The 18,401-nt window shown below is 43.2% G+C and overlaps 7 non-coding genes across 7 annotated transcripts; all 7 read right to left on the bottom strand.

Moving 5' to 3' along the window:
• Positions 1-3,939: 3,939 nt before the first annotated feature.
• Positions 3,940-4,012, bottom strand: trnaa-ugc (transfer RNA alanine (anticodon UGC)). The gene has a single exon. It is a non-coding gene; the product is annotated as a tRNA-Ala (tRNA).
• Positions 4,013-11,614: 7,602 nt separating this feature from the next.
• trnaa-cgc (transfer RNA alanine (anticodon CGC)) lies at positions 11,615-11,687 on the bottom strand. The gene has a single exon. It is a non-coding gene; the product is annotated as a tRNA-Ala (tRNA).
• Positions 11,688-12,600: 913 nt separating this feature from the next.
• trnaa-agc (transfer RNA alanine (anticodon AGC)) lies at positions 12,601-12,673 on the bottom strand. Its single transcript has one exon. It is a non-coding gene; the product is annotated as a tRNA-Ala (tRNA).
• A 64-nt stretch (positions 12,674-12,737) lies between these two features.
• On the bottom strand, positions 12,738-12,810 carry trnaa-ugc (transfer RNA alanine (anticodon UGC)). Its single transcript has one exon. It is a non-coding gene; the product is annotated as a tRNA-Ala (tRNA).
• A 3,197-nt stretch (positions 12,811-16,007) lies between these two features.
• trnaa-agc (transfer RNA alanine (anticodon AGC)) lies at positions 16,008-16,080 on the bottom strand. Its single transcript has one exon. It is a non-coding gene; the product is annotated as a tRNA-Ala (tRNA).
• Positions 16,081-16,276: 196 nt separating this feature from the next.
• On the bottom strand, positions 16,277-16,349 carry trnaa-agc (transfer RNA alanine (anticodon AGC)). Its single transcript has one exon. It is a non-coding gene; the product is annotated as a tRNA-Ala (tRNA).
• Positions 16,350-17,102: 753 nt separating this feature from the next.
• Positions 17,103-17,175, bottom strand: trnaa-ugc (transfer RNA alanine (anticodon UGC)). Its single transcript has one exon. It is a non-coding gene; the product is annotated as a tRNA-Ala (tRNA).
• Between the last annotated feature and the right edge of the window lie 1,226 nt (positions 17,176-18,401).

Below are 18,401 nucleotides of genomic sequence, written 5' to 3'. Positions count from 1 at the left end.
CCACTCTACCATTTGAGCTAATTCCCCTTTAACTCACAAAAGAAAATCACCAAAAACAACAACAACAAACATTACGAGCAAGCAAAACCCAAGTGGAGAATGTGGGCATCGATCCCTCTACCTCTCGCATGCGAAGCAAGCGCTCTACCATTTGAGCTAATTCTCTTTAAACTTACGGAAGAAAATCACCAAAAACAACAACAACAAGTTAACGAGCAGGCAAAATCCAATTGGAGAATGTGGGCATCGATCCCACTACCTTTCCCATGCTAAACGAGCGCTCTACCATTTGAGCTAACTCCCCTTCAACTCATACAAGAAAATCACCAAAAACAACAACAACAAGTTAACGGGCAGGCAAAATCCAATTGGAGATTGTGGGCATCGATCCCACTACCTCTCGCATGCAATGCAAGCGCTCTACCATTTGAGCGAATTCCCCTTCAATTCACAGAAGAAAATAACCAAAAACAACAACAACAACAAGTTAACGACCAGGCAAAATCCAAATGGAGAATGTGGGGATCGATCCCACTACCGCTCGCATGCCAAGCAAGCGCTCTACCATTTGAGCTACTTCCCCTTTAACTCACAAAAGAAAATCACCAAAAACAACAACAAGTTAACGGGCAGGCAAAATCCAAATGGAGAATGTGGGGATCGATCCCACTACCGCTCGCATGCCAAGCAAGCGCTCTACCATTTGAGCTACTTCCCCTTTAACTCACAAAAGAAAATCACCCAAAACAACAACAACAAACATTACGAGTTGGTAAAATCCAAATGGAAAATGTGGGCATCGACCCTACGAACTCTCACATGCTAAAGCGAGCGCTCTACCATTTGAACCACTTCCCCTGTAATTCATACAAGAAAAATCACCAAAAACAAAAACAAAAGTTAACGAGCAGGCAAAATCCAAATGGAGAATGTGGGCATCGATCCCACTACCTCTCGCATTCTCTACCATTTGAGCTAATTTCCATTCAACTCATAGAAGAAAACCACCAAAAACAACAACAACAACAAGTTAACGGGCAGGCAAAATCCAATTTGAGAATGTGGGCATTCATCCCACGACCTCTCGCATGCAAAGCAAGCGCTCTACAATTTGAGCTACTTCCCCTGCAAAGCATACAAGAAAATCACCAAAAACAACAACAAACGTTACGATCAGGCAAAATTCAAATGGAGAATGTGGGCATCAATCTCACTACCTCTCACATGCTCAGCAAGCGCTCTACCATTTGAGTTAATTCCCCTCAATTACTGAAAGAAAATCATCAAAAACAACAAAAGTTAACGAGCAAGCAAAACCCAATTGGAGAATGCGGGCATCGATCCCACTACCTCTCGCATGCAAAGCAAGCGCTCTACCATTTGAGCTAATTCCCCTGCAATTCAAAAAAGATAATCACCAAAAACAACAACAACAAAAGTTAACGAGCAGGCAAAATCCAAATGGAGAACGTGGGCATCGATCCCACACACGCGAAGCGAGCATTCTACCATTTGAACTACTTCCCCTGCAAAGCATACAAGAAAATCGCCAAAAACAACAACAAACGTCACGATCAGGCATCATCCAAATGGAAAATGTGGGCATCGATGCCACTACCTCTCGCATGCAAAGCAAGCGCTCTACCATTTGAGCTAATTCCCCTTTAACTTATAGATCAAAATCACCACAAAGAACAACAAAAGTTAACGAGCAGGCAAAAATCCAAATGGAGAATGTGGGCATCGACCCCACAACTCTCACATGCTAAAGCGAGCGCTCTATCATTTGAGCTAATTCCAGTTCAACTCATAGAAGAAAATCACCAAAAACAACAACAAGTTAACGAGCAGGCACAATCCAATTGGTGAATGTGGGCATCTATCCCACTACCTCTCACATGCAAAGCAAGCGCTCTACCATTTAAGCTAATTCCCCTTTAACTCACAGAAGAAAATCACCAAAAACAACAACAACAAACATTACGAGCAGGTAAAATCCAATTGGAGAATGTGGGCATCGATCCCACTACCTCTCGCATGCGAAGCAAGCGCTCTACCATTTGAGCTAATTCCCCTTTAACTCACACAAGAAAATCACAAAAAACAACAACAACAAACATTACGAGCAGGTAAAACTCAATTGGAGAATGTGGGCATCGATTCCACTGCCTCTCGCATGCAAAGTGAGCGCTCTACCATTTGAGCTAATTCCCCTTCAACTCATAGAAGAAAATCACCAAAAGCAACAACAACAACAAGTTAACGAGCAGGCAAAATCCAATTGGAGAATGTGGGCATCGATCCCACTATCTCTCGCATGCAAAGCAAGCGCTCTACCATTTGAGCTAATTCCCCTTCAACTCACATACGAAAATCACCAAAAACAACAACAACAACAGCAACAAGTTAACGAGCAGGCAAAATCCAATTGTAGATTGTGGGCATCGATCCCTCTACCTCTCGCATGCTAAACGAGCACTCTACCATTTGAGCTAATTCCCCTGCAACTCAGAAGACAATCACAAAAAACAATAAAAGTTAACGAGCAGGCAAAATGCAGTTGGAGAATGTGGGCATCGATCCCACTACCTCTCGCATGCAAAGCGAGCGCTCTACCAATTGAGCTAAGTCCTCTTCAACTCACAGAAGAAAATCACCAAAAACAACAACAACAACAGCAACAAGTTAACAAGCAGGCAAAATCCAACTGGGGAATGTGGGCATCGATATCACTACCTCTTGCATGCAAAGCGAGCGCTCTACCATTTGAGCTAATTCCCCTGTAGGTCAAAGAAGTTAATCACCAAAAACAACAACAACAAAAGTTAACGAGCAGGCAAAATCCAAATGGAGAATGTGGGCATCGATCCCAAAAACGCTCAGCGAGCATTCTACCATTTGAGCGACTTCCCCTGCAAAGCATACAAGAAAATCACCAAAAACAACAACAAACGTTACGATCAGGCAAAATTCAAATGGAGAACGTGGGCATCGATCCCACTATCTCTCGCATGCGAAGCAACCACTCTACCATTTGAGCTAATTACCCTTTTACTCACAAAAGAAAATCACCAAAAACAACAACAACAAGTTAACGAGCAGGCAAAATCCAATTGTAGATTGTGGGCATCGATCCCTCTACCTCTCGCATGCTAAACGAGCACTCTACCATTTGAGCTAATTCCCCTGCAACTCAGAAGACAATCACAAAAAACAATAAAAGTTAACGAGCAGGCAAAATGCAGTTGGAGAATGTGGGCATAGATCCCACTACCTCTCGCATGCAAAGCGAGCGCTCTACCAATTGAGCTAAGTCCTCTTCAACTCACAGAAGAAAATCACCAAAAACAACAACAACAACAGCAACAAGTTAACGAGCAGGCAAAATCCAACTGGGGAATGTGGGCATCGATATCACTACCTCTTGCATGCAAAGCGAGCGCTCTACCATTTGAGCTAATTCCCCTGCAGCTCAAAGAAGTTAATCACCAAAAACAACAACAACAAAAGTTAACGAGCAGGCAAAATCCAAATGGAGAATGTGGGCATCGATCCCAAAAACGCTCAGCGAGCATTCTACCATTTGAGCGACTTCCCCTGCAAAGCATACAAGAAAATCACCAAAAACAACAACAAACGTTACGATCAGGCAAAATTCAAATGGAGAACGTGGGCATCGATCCCACTACCTCTCGCATGCAATGCAAGCGCTCTACCATTTGAGCTAATTACCCTTCAATTCACAGAAGAAAATAACCAAAAACAACAACAACAACAAGTTAACGACCAGGCAAAATCCAAATGGAGAATATGGGTATCGATCCCACTACCTCTCGCACGCTAAGCAAGCGCTCTACCATTTGAGCTAATTCCCCTTTAACTTACAGATCAAAAACAACAAAAAGAACAATAAAAGTTAACGAGCAGGCAAAATCCAAATGGAGAATGTGGGCATCGATCCCACTACCTCTCGCATGCAAAGCGAGCGCTCTACCATTTGAGCTAATTCCCCTGCAACTCATAGAAGAAAATCACCAAAAACAACAAGTTAACGGGCAGGCAAAATCCATTTGGAGAATGTGGGCATCGATCCCTCTACCTCTCGCATGCGAAGCAAGCGCTCTACCATTTGAGCTAATTCCCCGCCAACTCAAAGAAGATAATCACCAAAAACAACAACAACAAAAGTTAACAAGCAGGCAAAATCCAAATGGAGAATGTGGGCATCGATCCCATGAACACTAAACGAGAATTCGACCCTTTGAACTACTTCCCCTGCAAATCAGACAAGAAAATCACCAAAACAACAACCACTAACATTACGAGCAGGCATAATCCAACTGGAGAATGTGGGCATCGATCCCACTACCTCTCACATACAAAGCGAGCGCTTTACCATTTGAGCTAATTCCCCTTCAAATCACATAAGTAAATCACCAAAAACAACAACAACAAACATTACGAGCAGGTAAAATCCAAATGGAGAATGTGGGCATCGATCCCACTACCTCTCGCATGCAAAGTGAGCGCTCTACCATTTGAGTTAATTCCCTTGCAGCTCAAAGAAGATAATCACCAAAAACAACAACAACAAAAGTTAACGAGCAGGCAAAATCCAAATGGAGAATGTGGGCATCGATCCCACTACCTCTCGCATGCGAAGCAAGCGCTCTACCCTTTGAGCTAATTCCCCTTTAACTCACGCAAGTAAATCACCAAAAACAACAACAACAAACATTACGAGCAGGTAAAATCCAAATGGAGAATGCGGGCATCGATCCCACTACCTCTCGCATGCAAAGCGAGCGCTCTACCATTTGAGTTAATTCCCTTGCAGCTCAAAAGAAGATAATCACCAAAAACAACAACAACAAAAGTTAACGAGCAGGCAAAATCCAAATGGAGAATGTGGGCATCGATCCCACAAACGCTCAGCGAGCATTCTCCCATTTGAACTACTTTCCCTGCAAAGCATACAAGAAAATCACCAAAAACAACAACAAACGTTACGATCAGGCATAATCCAAATGGAAAATGTGGGGATCGATCCCACTACCTCTCGCATGCGATGCAAGCGCTCTACCATTTAAGCTAATTCCCCTGCTGCTCAAAGAAGATAATCACCAAAAACAACAACAACAAAAGTTAACGAGCAGGCAAAATCCAAATGGAGAATGTGGGCATCGATCCCACAAACGCTCAGCGAGCATTCTCCCATTTGAGCTACTTCCCCTGCAAAGCATACAAGAAAATCACCAAAAACAACAACAAACGTTACGATCAGGCAAAATCCAAACGGAGAATGTGGGGATCGACCCCACTACCTCTCGCATGCGAAGCAAGCGCTCTACCATTTGAGCTAATTCCCCTTTAACTCACAAAAGTAAATCACCAAAAACAACAACAACAAACATTACGAGCAGGTAAAATCCAAATGGAGAATGTTGGCATCGATCCCACTACCGCTCGCATGCAAAGCAAGCGCTCTACCATTTGAGTTAATTCCCCTGCAGCTCAAAGAAGATAATCACCAAAAACAACAACAACAAAAGTTAACGAGCAGGCAAAATCCATTTGGAGAATTTGGCATCGATCCCTACCTCTCGCAATCGAAGCGAGCGCTCTTCCATTTGAGTCAATTCCCCTGCAGCTCAAAGAAGATAATCACCAAAAACCTCAACAACAAAAGTTAACGAGCAGTCAAAATCCAAATGGAGAATGTGGGCATCGATCCCACAAACGCTAAGCGAGCATTCTACCATTTGAACGACTTCCCCTGCAAAGCATACAAGAAAATCACCAAAAACAACAACAAATGTTACGATCAGGCATAATCAAAATGTAAAATGTGGGCATCGATCCCACGACCTCTCGCATGCGAAGCAAGCGCTCTACCATTTGAGCTAATTCCCCTTTAACTCACACAAGAAAATCACAAAAAACAACAACAACAAACATTACGAGCAGGTAAAACTCAATTGGAGAATGTGGGCATCGATTCCACTGCCTCTCGCATGCAAAGTGAGCGCTCTACCATTTGAGCTAATTCCCCTTCAACTCATAGAAGAAAATCACCAAAAGCAACAACAACAACAAGTTAACGAGCAGGCAAAATCCAATTGGAGAATGTGGGCATCGATCCCACTATCTCTCGCATGCAAAGCAAGCACTCTACCATTTGAGCTAATTCCCCTTCAACTCACATACGAAAATCACCAAAAACAACAACAACAACAGCAACAAGTTAACGAGCAGGCAAAATCCAATTGTAGATTGTGGGCATCGATCCTTCTACCTCTCGCATGCTAAACGAGCACTCTACCATTTGAGCTAATTCCCCTGCAACTCAGAAGACAATCACAAAAAACAATAAAAGTTAACGAGCAGGCAAAATGCAGTTGGAGAATGTGGGCATCGATCCCTCTACCTCTCGCATGCGAAGCAAGCGCTCTACCATTTGAGCTAATTCCCCGCCAACTCAAAGAAGATAATCACCAAAAACAACAACAACAAAAGTTAACAAGCAGGCAAAATCCAAATGGAGAATGTGGGCATCGATCCCATGAACACTAAACGAGAATTCGACCCTTTGAACTACTTCCCCTGCAAATCAGACAAGAAAATCACCAAAACAACAACCACTAACATTACGAGCAGGCATAATCCAACTGGAGAATGTGGGCATCGATCCCACTACCTCTCACATACAAAGCGAGCGCTTTACCATTTGAGCTAATTCCCCTTCAAATCACATAAGTAAATCACCAAAAACAACAACAACAAACATTACGAGCAGGTAAAATCCAAATGGAGAATGTGGGCATCGATCCCACTACCTCTCGCATGCAAAGTGAGCGCTCTACCATTTGAGTTAATTCCCTTGCAGCTCAAAGAAGATAATCACCAAAAACAACAACAACAAAAGTTAACGAGCAGGCAAAATCCAAATGGAGAATGTGGGCATCGATCCCACTACCTCTCGCATGCGAAGCAAGCGCTCTACCCTTTGAGCTAATTCCCCTTTAACTCACGCAAGTAAATCACCAAAAACAACAACAACAAACATTACGAGCAGGTAAAATCCAAATGGAGAATGCGGGCATCGATCCCACTACCTCTCGCATGCAAAGCGAGCGCTCTACCATTTGAGTTAATTCCCTTGCAGCTCAAAAGAAGATAATCACCAAAAACAACAACAACAAAAGTTAACGAGCAGGCAAAATCCAAATGGAGAATGTGGGCATCGATCCCACAAACGCTCAGCGAGCATTCTCCCATTTGAACTACTTTCCCTGCAAAGCATACAAGAAAATCACCAAAAACAACAACAAACGTTACGATCAGGCATAATCCAAATGGAAAATGTGGGGATCGATCCCACTACCTCTCGCATGCGATGCAAGCGCTCTACCATTTAAGCTAATTCCCCTGCTGCTCAAAGAAGATAATCACCAAAAACAACAACAACAAAAGTTAACGAGCAGGCAAAATCCAAATGGAGAATGTGGGCATCGATCCCACAAACGCTCAGCGAGCATTCTCCCATTTGAGCTACTTCCCCTGCAAAGCATACAAGAAAATCACCAAAAACAACAACAAACGTTACGATCAGGCAAAATCCAAACGGAGAATGTGGGGATCGACCCCACTACCTCTCGCATGCGAAGCAAGCGCTCTACCATTTGAGCTAATTCCCCTTTAACTCACAAAAGTAAATCACCAAAAACAACAACAACAAACATTACGAGCAGGTAAAATCCAAATGGAGAATGTGGGCATCGATCCCACTACCGCTCGCATGCAAAGCAAGCGCTCTACCATTTGAGTTAATTCCCCTGCAGCTCAAAGAAGATAATCACCAAAAACAACAACAACAAAAGTTAACGAGCAGGCAAAATCCATTTGGAGAATTTGGCATCGATCCCTACCTCTCGCAATCGAAGCGAGCGCTCTTCCATTTGAGTCAATTCCCCTGCAGCTCAAAGAAGATAATCACCAAAAACCTCAACAACAAAAGTTAACGAGCAGTCAAAATCCAAATGGAGAATGTGGGCATCGATCCCACAAACGCTAAGCGAGCATTCTACCATTTGAACGACTTCCCCTGCAAAGCATACAAGAAAATCACCAAAAACAACAACAAATGTTACGATCAGGCATAATCAAAATGTAAAATGTGGGCATCGATCCCACGACCTCTCGCATGCGAAGCAAGCGCTCTACCATTTGAGCTAATTCCCCTTTAACTCACACAAGAAAATCACAAAAAACAACAACAACAAACATTACGAGCAGGTAAAACTCAATTGGAGAATGTGGGCATCGATTCCACTGCCTCTCGCATGCAAAGTGAGCGCTCTACCATTTGAGCTAATTCCCCTTCAACTCATAGAAGAAAATCACCAAAAGCAACAACAACAACAAGTTAACGAGCAGGCAAAATCCAATTGGAGAATGTGGGCATCGATCCCACTATCTCTCGCATGCAAAGCAAGCACTCTACCATTTGAGCTAATTCCCCTTCAACTCACATACGAAAATCACCAAAAACAACAACAACAACAGCAACAAGTTAACGAGCAGGCAAAATCCAATTGTAGATTGTGGGCATCGATCCTTCTACCTCTCGCATGCTAAACGAGCACTCTACCATTTGAGCTAATTCCCCTGCAACTCAGAAGACAATCACAAAAAACAATAAAAGTTAACGAGCAGGCAAAATGCAGTTGGAGAATGTGGGCATCGATCCCACTACCTCTCGCATGCAAAGCGAGCGCTCTACCAATTGAGCTAAGTCCTCTTCAACTCACAGAAGAAAATCACCAAAAACAACAACAACAACAGCAACAAGTTAACGAGCAGGCAAAATCCAACTGGGGAATGTGGGCATCGATATCACTACCTCTTGCATGCAAAGCGAGCGCTCTACCATTTGAGCTAATTCCCCTGCAGCTCAAAGAAGTTAATCACCAAAAACAACAACAACAAAAGTTAACGAGCAGGCAAAATCCAAATGGAGAATGTGGGCATCGATCCCAAAAACGCTCAGCGAGCATTCTACCATTTGAGCGACTTCCCCTGCAAAGCATACAAGAAAATCACCAAAAACAACAACAAACGTTACGATCAGGCAAAATTCAAATGGAGAACGTGGGTATCGATCTCACTACCTCTCGCATGCGAAGCAACCACTCTACCATTTGAGCTAATTCCCCTTTTACTCACAAAAGAAAATCACCAAAAACAACAACAACAAGTTAACGAGCAGGCAAAATGCATTTGGAGAATGTGGGCATCGATCCCACTACCTCTCGCATGCAAAGCGAGCGCTCTACCAATTGAGCTAAGTCCTCTTCAACTCACAGAAGAAAATCACCAAAAACAACAACAACAACAGCAACAAGTTAACGAGCAGGCAAAATCCAACTGGGTAATGTGGGCATCGATATCACTACCTCTTGCATGCAAAGCGAGCGCTCTACCATTTGAGCTAATTCCCCTGCAGGTCAAAGAAGTTAATCACCAAAAACAACAACAACAAAAGTTAACGAGCAGGCAAAATCCAAATGGAGAATGTGGGCATCGATCCCAAAAACGCTCAGCGAGCATTCTACCATTTGAGCGACTTCCCCTGCAAAGCATACAAGAAAATCACCAAAAACAACAACAAACGTTACGATCAGGCAAAATTCAAATGGAGAACGTGGGCATCGATCCCACTACCTCTCGCATGCAATGCAAGCGCTCTACCATTTGAGCGAATTCCCCTTCAATTCACAGAAGAAAATAACCAAAAACAACAACAACAACAAGTTAACGACCAGGCAAAATCCAAATGGAGAATATGGGTATCGATCCCACTACCTCTCGCACGCTAAGCAAGCGCTCTACCATTTGAGCTAATTCCCCTTCAACTCATAGAAGAAAATCACCAAAAACAACAACAAGTTAACGGGGAGGCAAAATCCATTTGGAGAATGTGGGCATCGATCCCTCTACCTCTCGCATGCGAAGCAAGCGCTCTACCATTTGAGCTAATTCCCCGCCAACTCAAAGAAGATAATCACCAAAAACAACAACAACAAAAGTTAACAAGCAGGCAAAATCCATTTGGAGAATGTGGGCATCGATCCCTCTACCTCTCGCATGCGAAGCAAGCACTCTACCATTTGAGCTAATTCCCCTCCAACTCAAAGAAGATAATCACCAAAAACAACAACAACAAAAGTGAACAAGCAGGCAAAATCCAAATGGAGAATGTGGGCATCGATCCCATGAACACTAAACGAGAATTCGACCCTTTGAACTACTTCCCCTGCAAATCAGACAAGAAAATCACCAAAATAACAACCACAAACATTACGAGCAGGCATAATCCAACTGGAGAATGTGGGCATCGATCCCACTACCTCTCACATACAAAGCGAGCGCTTTACCATTTGAGCTAATTCCCCTTCAAATCACATAAGTAAATCACCAAAAACAACAACAACAAACATTACGAGCTGGTAAAATCCAAATGGAGAATGTGGGCATCGATCCCACTACCTCTCGCATGCAAAGTGAGCGCTCTACCATTTGAGTTAATTCCCTTGCAGCTCAAAGAAGATAACCACCAAAAACAACAACAACAAAAGTTAACGAGCAGGCAAAATCCAAATGGAGAATGTGGGCATCGATCCCACTACCTCTCGCATGCGAAGCAAGCGCTCTACCGTTTGAGCTAATTCCCCTTTAACTCACGCAAGTAAATCACCAAAAACAACAACAACAAACATTACGAGCAGGTAAAATCCAAATGGAGAATGCGGGCATCGATCCCACTACCTCTCGCATGCAAAGCGAGCGCTCTACCATTTGAGTTCATTCCCTTGCAGCTCAAAAGAAGATAATCACCAAAAACAACAACAACAAAAGTTAACGCGCAGGCAAAATCCAAATGGAGAATGTGGGCATCGATCCCACAAACGCTCAGCGAGCATTCTCCCATTTGAACTACTTTCCCTGCAAAGCATACAAGAAAATCACCAAAAACAACAACAAACGTTACGATCAGGCATAATCCAAATGGAAAATGTGGGGATCGATCCCACTACCTCTCGCATGCGATGCAAGCGCTCTACCATTTAAGCTAATTCCCCTGCTGCTCAAAGAAGATAATCACCAAAAACAACAACAACAAAAGTTAACGAGCAGGCAAAATCCAAATGGAGAATGTGGGCATCGATCCCACCAACGCTCAGCGAGCATTCTCCCATTTGAGCTACTTCCCCTGCAAAGCATACAAGAAAATCACCAAAAACAACAACAAACGTTACGATCAGGCAAAATCCAAACGGAGAATGTGGGGATCGACCCCACTACCTCTCGCATGCGAAGCAAGCGCTCTACCATTTGAGCTAATTCCCCTTTAACTCACAAAAGTAAATCACCAAAAACAACAACAACAAACATTACGAGCAGGTAAAATCCAAATGGAGAATGTGGGCATCGATCCCACTACCGCTCGCATGCAAAGCAAGCGCTCTACCATTTGAGTTAATTCCCCTGCAGCTCAAAGAAGATAATCACCAAAAACAACAACAACAAACATTACGAGCAGGTAAAATCCAAATGGAGAATGTGGGGATCGACCCCACGACCTCTCGCATGCGAAGCAAGCGCTCTACCATTTGAGCTAATTCCCCTTTAACTCACACAAGAAAATCACAAAAAACAACAACAACAAACATTACGAGCAGGTAAAACTCAATTGGAGAATGTGGGCATCGATTCCACTGCCTCTCGCATGCAAAGTGAGCGCTCTACCATTTGAGCTAATTCCCCTTCAACTCATAGAAGAAAATCACCAAAAGCAACAACAACAACAAGTTAACGAGCAGGCAAAATCCAATTGGAGAATGTGGGCATCGATCCCACTATCTCTCGCATGCAAAGCAAGCACTCTACCATTTGAGCTAATTCCCCTTCAACTCACATACGAAAATCACCAAAAACAACAACAACAACAGCAACAAGTTAACGAGCAGGCAAAATCCAATTGTAGATTGTGGGCATCGATCCTTCTACCTCTCGCATGCTAAACGAGCACTCTACCATTTGAGCTAATTCCCCTGCAACTCAGAAGACAATCACAAAAAACAATAAAAGTTAACGAGCAGGCAAAATGCAGTTGGAGAATGTGGGCATCGATCCCACTACCTCTCGCATGCAAAGCGAGCGCTCTACCAATTGAGCTAAGTCCTCTTCAACTCACAGAAGAAAATCACCAAAAACAACAACAACAACAGCAACAAGTTAACGAGCAGGCAAAATCCAAATGGAGAATGTGGGCATCGATCCCACTACCTCTCGCATGCGAAGCAAGCGCTCTACCGTTTGAGCTAATTCCCCTTTAACTCACGCAAGTAAATCACCAAAAACAACAACAACAAACATTACGAGCAGGTAAAATCCAAATGGAGAACGTGGGCATCGATCCCACTACCTCTCGCATGCAATGCAAGCGCTCTACCATTTGAGCGAATTCCCCTTCAATTCACAGAAGAAAATAACCAAAAACAACAACAACAACAAGTTAACGACCAGGCAAAATCCAAATGGAGAATATGGGTATCGATCCCACTACCTCTTGCACGCTAAGCAAGCGCTCTACCATTTGAGCTAATTCCCCTTTAACTTACAGATCAAAAACAACAAAAAGAACAATAAAAGTTAACGAGCAGGCAAAATCCAAATGGAGAATGTGGGCATCGATCCCACTACCTCTCGCATGCAAAGCGAGCGCTCTACCATTTGAGCTAATTCCCCTTCAACTCATAGAAGAAAATCACCAAAAACAACAACAAGTTAACGGGGAGGCAAAATCCATTTGGAGAATGTGGGCATCGATCCCTCTACCTCTCGCATGCGAAGCAAGCGCTCTACCATTTGAGCTAATTCCCCGCCAACTCAAAGAAGATAATCACCAAAAACAACAACAACAAAAGTTAACAAGCAGGCAAAATCCATTTGGAGAATGTGGGCATCGATCCCTCTACCTCTCGCATGCGAAGCAAGCACTCTACCATTTGAGCTAATTCCCCTCCAACTCAAAGAAGATAATCACCAAAAACAACAACAACAAAAGTGAACAAGCAGGCAAAATCCAAATGGAGAATGTGGGCATCGATCCCATGAACACTAAACGAGAATTCGACCCTTTGAACTACTTCCCCTGCAAATCAGACAAGAAAATCACCAAAACAACAACCACAAACATTACGAGCAGGCATAATCCAACTGGAGAATGTGGGCATCGATCCCACTACCTCTCACATACAAAGCGAGCGCTTTACCATTTGAGCTAATTCCCCTTCAAATCACATAAGTAAATCACCAAAAACAACAACAACAAACATTACGAGCAGGTAAAATCCAAATGGAGAATGTGGGCATCGATCCCACTACCTCTCGCATGCAAAGTGAGCGCTCTACCATTTGAGTTAATTCCCTTGCAGCTCAAAGAAGATAACCACCAAAAACAACAACAACAAAAGTTAACGAGCAGGCAAAATCCAAATGGAGAATGTGGGCATCGATCCCACAAACGCTAAGCGAGCATTCTACCATTTGAACGACTTCCCCTGCAAAGCATACAAGAAAATCACCAAAAACAACAACAAATGTTACGATCAGGCATAATCAAAATGTAAAATGTGGGGATCGATCCCACTACCTCTCACATGCGATGCAAGCGCTCTACCATTTAAGCTAATTCACCTGCAGCTCACAGAACAAAATCACCAAAAAGAACAACAAAAGTTAACGAGCAAGCAAAATCCAATAGGAGAACGTGGGCATCGATCCCACTACCGCTCGCATGCAAAGCAAGCGCTCTACCATTTGAGCTAATTCCCCGCCAACTCAAAGAAGATAATCACCAAAAACAACAACAACAAAAGTTAACAAGCAGGCAAAATCCATTTGGAGAATGTGGGCATCGATCCCTCTACCTCTCGCATGCGAAGCAAGCACTCTACCATTTGAGCTAATTCCCCTCCAACTCAAAGAAGATAATCACCAAAAACAACAACAACAAAAGTTAACAAGCAGGCAAAATCCAAATGGAGAATGTGGGCATCGATCCCATGAACACTAAACGAGAATTCGACCCTTTGAACTACTTCCCCTGCAAATCAGACAAGAAAATCACCAAAACAACAACCACAAACATTACGAGCAGGCATAATCCAACTGGAGAATGTGGGCATCGATCCCACTACCTCTCACATACAAAGCGAGCGCTTTACCATTTGAGCTAATTCCCCTTCAAATCACATAAGTAAATCACCAAAAACAACAACAACAAACATTACGAGCAGGTAAAATCCAAATGGAGAATGTGGGCATCGATCCCACTACCTCTCGCATGCAAAGTGAGCGCTCTACCATTTGAGTTAATTCCCTTGCAGCTCAAAGAAGATAACCACCAAAAACAACAACAACAAAAGTTAACGAGCAGGCAAAATCCAAATGGAGAATGTGGGCATCGATCCCACTACCTCTCGCATGCGAAGCAAGCGCTCTACCGTTTGAGCTAATTCCCCTTTAACTCACGCAAGTAAATCACCAAAAACAACAACAACAAACATTACGAGCAGGTAAAATCCAAATGGAGAATGCGGGCATCGATCCCACTACCTCTCGCATGCAAAGCGAGCGCTCTACCATTTGAGTTAATTCCCTTGCAGCTCAAAAGAAGATAATCACCAAAAACAACAACAACAAAAGTTAACGAGCAGGCAAAATCCAAATGGAGAATGTGGGCATCGATCCCACAAACGCTCAGCGAGCATTCTCCCATTTGAACTACTTTCCCTGCAAAGCATCCAAGAAAATCACCAAAAACAACAACAAACGTTACGATCAGGCATAATCCAAATGGAAAATGTGGGGATCGATCCCACTACCTCTCGCATGCGATGCAAGCGCTCTACCATTTAAGCTAATTCCCCTGCTGCTCAAAGAAGATAATCACCAAAAACAACAACAACAAAAGTTAACGAGCAGGCAAAATCCAAATGGAGAATGTGGGCATCGATCCCACCAACGCTCAGCGAGCATTCTCCCATTTGAGCTACTTCCCCTGCAAAGCATACAAGAAAATCACCAAAAACAACAACAAACGTTACGATCAGGCAAAATCCAAACGGAGAATGTGGGGATCGACCCCACTACCTCTCGCATGCGAAGCAAGCGCTCTACCATTTGAGCTAATTCCCCTTTAACTCACAAAAGTAAATCACCAAAAACAACAACAACAAACATTACGAGCAGGTAAAATCCAAATGGAGAATGTGGGCATCGATCCCACTACCGCTCGCATGCAAAGCAAGCGCTCTACCATTTGAGTTAATTCCCCTGCAGCTCAAAGAAGATAATCACCAAAAACAACAACAACAAAAGTTAACGAGCAGTCAAAATCCAAATGGAGAATGTGGGCATCGATCCCACAAACGCTAAGCGAGCATTCTACCATTTGAACGACTTCCCCTGCAAAGCATACAAGAAAATCACCAAAAACAACAACAAATGTTACGATCAGGCATAATCAAAATGTAAAATGTGGGGATCGATCCCACTACCTCTCACATGCGATGCAAGCGCTCTACCATTTAAGCTAATTCACCTGCAGCTCACAGAACAAAATCACCAAAAAGAACAACAAAAGTTAACGAGCAAGCAAAATCCAATTGGAGAACGTGGGCATCGATCCCACTACCGCTCGCATGCAAAGCAAGCTCTCTACCATTTGAGCTAAGTCCCCTGGAACTCCAAGAAGATAATCACCAAAAACAACAACAACAAAAGTTAACGAGCAGGCAAAATCCAAATGGAGAATGTGGGCATCGATCCCACGAACGCTAAGCGAGCATTCTTCCATTTGAACTACTTCCCCTGCAAATCATATAAGAAAATCACCAAAAACAACAACAATAAAAGTTAACGACCAGGCAAAATCCAAATGGAGAATGTGGGCATCGATCCCACTACCTCTTGCATGCTAAGCAAGCGCTCTACCATTTGAGCTAATTCCCCTTTACCTTACAGATCAAAATCACCAAAAAGAACAACAAAAGTTAACGAGCAGGCAAAATCCAAGTGGAGAATGTGGGCATCGATCCCACGAACGCTAAGCGAGCATTCTTCCATTTGAACTACTTCCCCTGCAAATCATATAAGAAAATCACCAAAAACAACAACAATAAAAGTTAACGACCAGGCAAAATCCAAATGGAGAATGTGGGCATCGATCCCACTACCTCTTGCATGCTAAGCAAGCGCTCTACCATTTGAGCTAATTCCCCTTTACCTTACAGATCAAAATCACCAAAAAGAACAACAAAAGTTAACGAGCAGGCAAAATCCAAGTGGAGAATGTGGGCATCGACCCTACGAACTCTCACATGCTAAAGCGAGCGCTCTACCATTTGAACCACTTCCCCTGAAATTCATACAAGAAAATCACCAAAAACAACAACAAAAGTTAACGAGCAGGCAAAATACAAATGGAGAATGTGGGCATCGATCCCACTACCTCTCACATGCAAAGCAAGCGCTCTACCATTTAAGCTAATTCCCCTTTAACTCACAGAAGAAAATCACCAAAAACAACAACAACAAACATTACGAGCAGGTAAAATCCAATTGGAGAATGTGGGCATCGATCCCACTACCTCTCGCATGCGAAGCAAGCGCTCTACCATTTGAGCTAATTCCCCTTTAACTCGCACAAGAAAATCACAAAAAACAACAACAACAAACATTACGAGCAGGTAAAACTCAATTGGAGAGTGTGGGCATCGATTCCACTGCCTCTCGCATGCAAAGTGAGCGCTCTACCATTTGAGCTAATTCCCCTTCAACTCATAGAAGAAAATCACCAAAAACAACAACAACAACAAGTTAACGAGCAGGCAAAATCCAATTGTAGATTGTGGGCATCTTCCCCACTACGTCTCGCATGCTCAGCGAGCGCTCTACCATTTGAGGTAATTCCACTGCAACTCAGAAGATAATCACAAAAAACAATAAAAGTTAACGAGCAGGCAAAATGCAGATGGAGAATGTGGGCATCGATCCCACTACCTCTCGCATGCAAAGCGAGCGCTCTACCATTTGAGCTAATTCCCCTTCAACTCATAGAAGAAAATCACCAAAAACAATAACAACAAGTTAACGGGCAGGCAAAATCCAATTGGAGAATGTGGGCATCGATCCCACTATCTCTCCCATGCAAAGCAAGCGCTCTACCATTTGAGCTAATTCCCCTTCAACTCACATAAGAAAATCACCAAAAACAACAACAACAACAGCAACAAGTTAACGAGCAGGCAAAATCCAATTGTAGATTGTGGGCATCAATCCGACGACCTCTCGCATGCTAAACGAGCGCTCTACCATTTGAGCTAATTCCCCTGCAATTCAGAAGATAATCACAAAAAACAATAAAAGTTAACGAGCAGGCAAAATGCAGTTGGAGAATGTGGGCATCGATTCCACTACCTCTCGCATGCAAAGCGAGCACTCTACCATTTGAGCTAATTCCCCTTCAACTCATAGAAGAAAATCACCAAAAACAACAACAACAAGTTAACGGGCAGGCAAAATTCAATTGGAGAATGTGGGCATCGATCCCAAAAACGCTCAGCGAGCATTCTACCATTTGAGCGACTTCCCCTGCAAAGCATACAAGAAAATCACCAAAAACAACAACAAACGTTACGATCAGGCAAAATTCAAATGGAGAACGTGGGTATCGATCTCACTACCTCTCGCATGCGAAGCAACCACTCTACCATTTGAGCTAATTCCCCTTTTACTCACAAAAGAAAATCACCAAAAACAACAACAACAAGTTAACGAGCAGGCAAAATGCATTTGGAGAATGTGGGCATCGATCCCACTACCTCTCGCATGCAAAGCGAGCGCTCTACCAATTGAGCTAAGTCCTCTTCAACTCACAGTAGAAAATCACCAAAAACAACAACAACAACAGCAACAAGTTAACGAGCAGGCAAAATCCAACTGGGTAATGTGGGCATCGATATCACTACCTCTTGCATGCAAAGCGAGCGCTCTACCATTTGAGCTAATTCCCCTGCAGGTCAAAGAAGTTAATCACCAAAAACAACAACAACAAAAGTTAACGAGCAGGCAAAATCCAAATGGAGAATGTGGGCATCGATCCCAAAAACGCTCAGCGAGCATTCTACCATTTGAGCGACTTCCCCTGCAAAGCATACAAGAAAATCACCAAAAACAACAACAAACGTTACGATCAGGCAAAATTCAAATGGAGAACGTGGGCATCGATCCCACTACCTCTCGCATGCAATGCAAGCGCTCTACCATTTGAG

Source organism: Festucalex cinctus, chromosome 7 (assembly GCF_051991245.1).
Source record: "Festucalex cinctus isolate MCC-2025b chromosome 7, RoL_Fcin_1.0, whole genome shotgun sequence".
Taxonomy (NCBI): Eukaryota; Metazoa; Chordata; class Actinopteri; order Syngnathiformes; family Syngnathidae; genus Festucalex; species Festucalex cinctus.
This window is presented reverse-complemented; position numbering and strand designations above follow the sequence as displayed.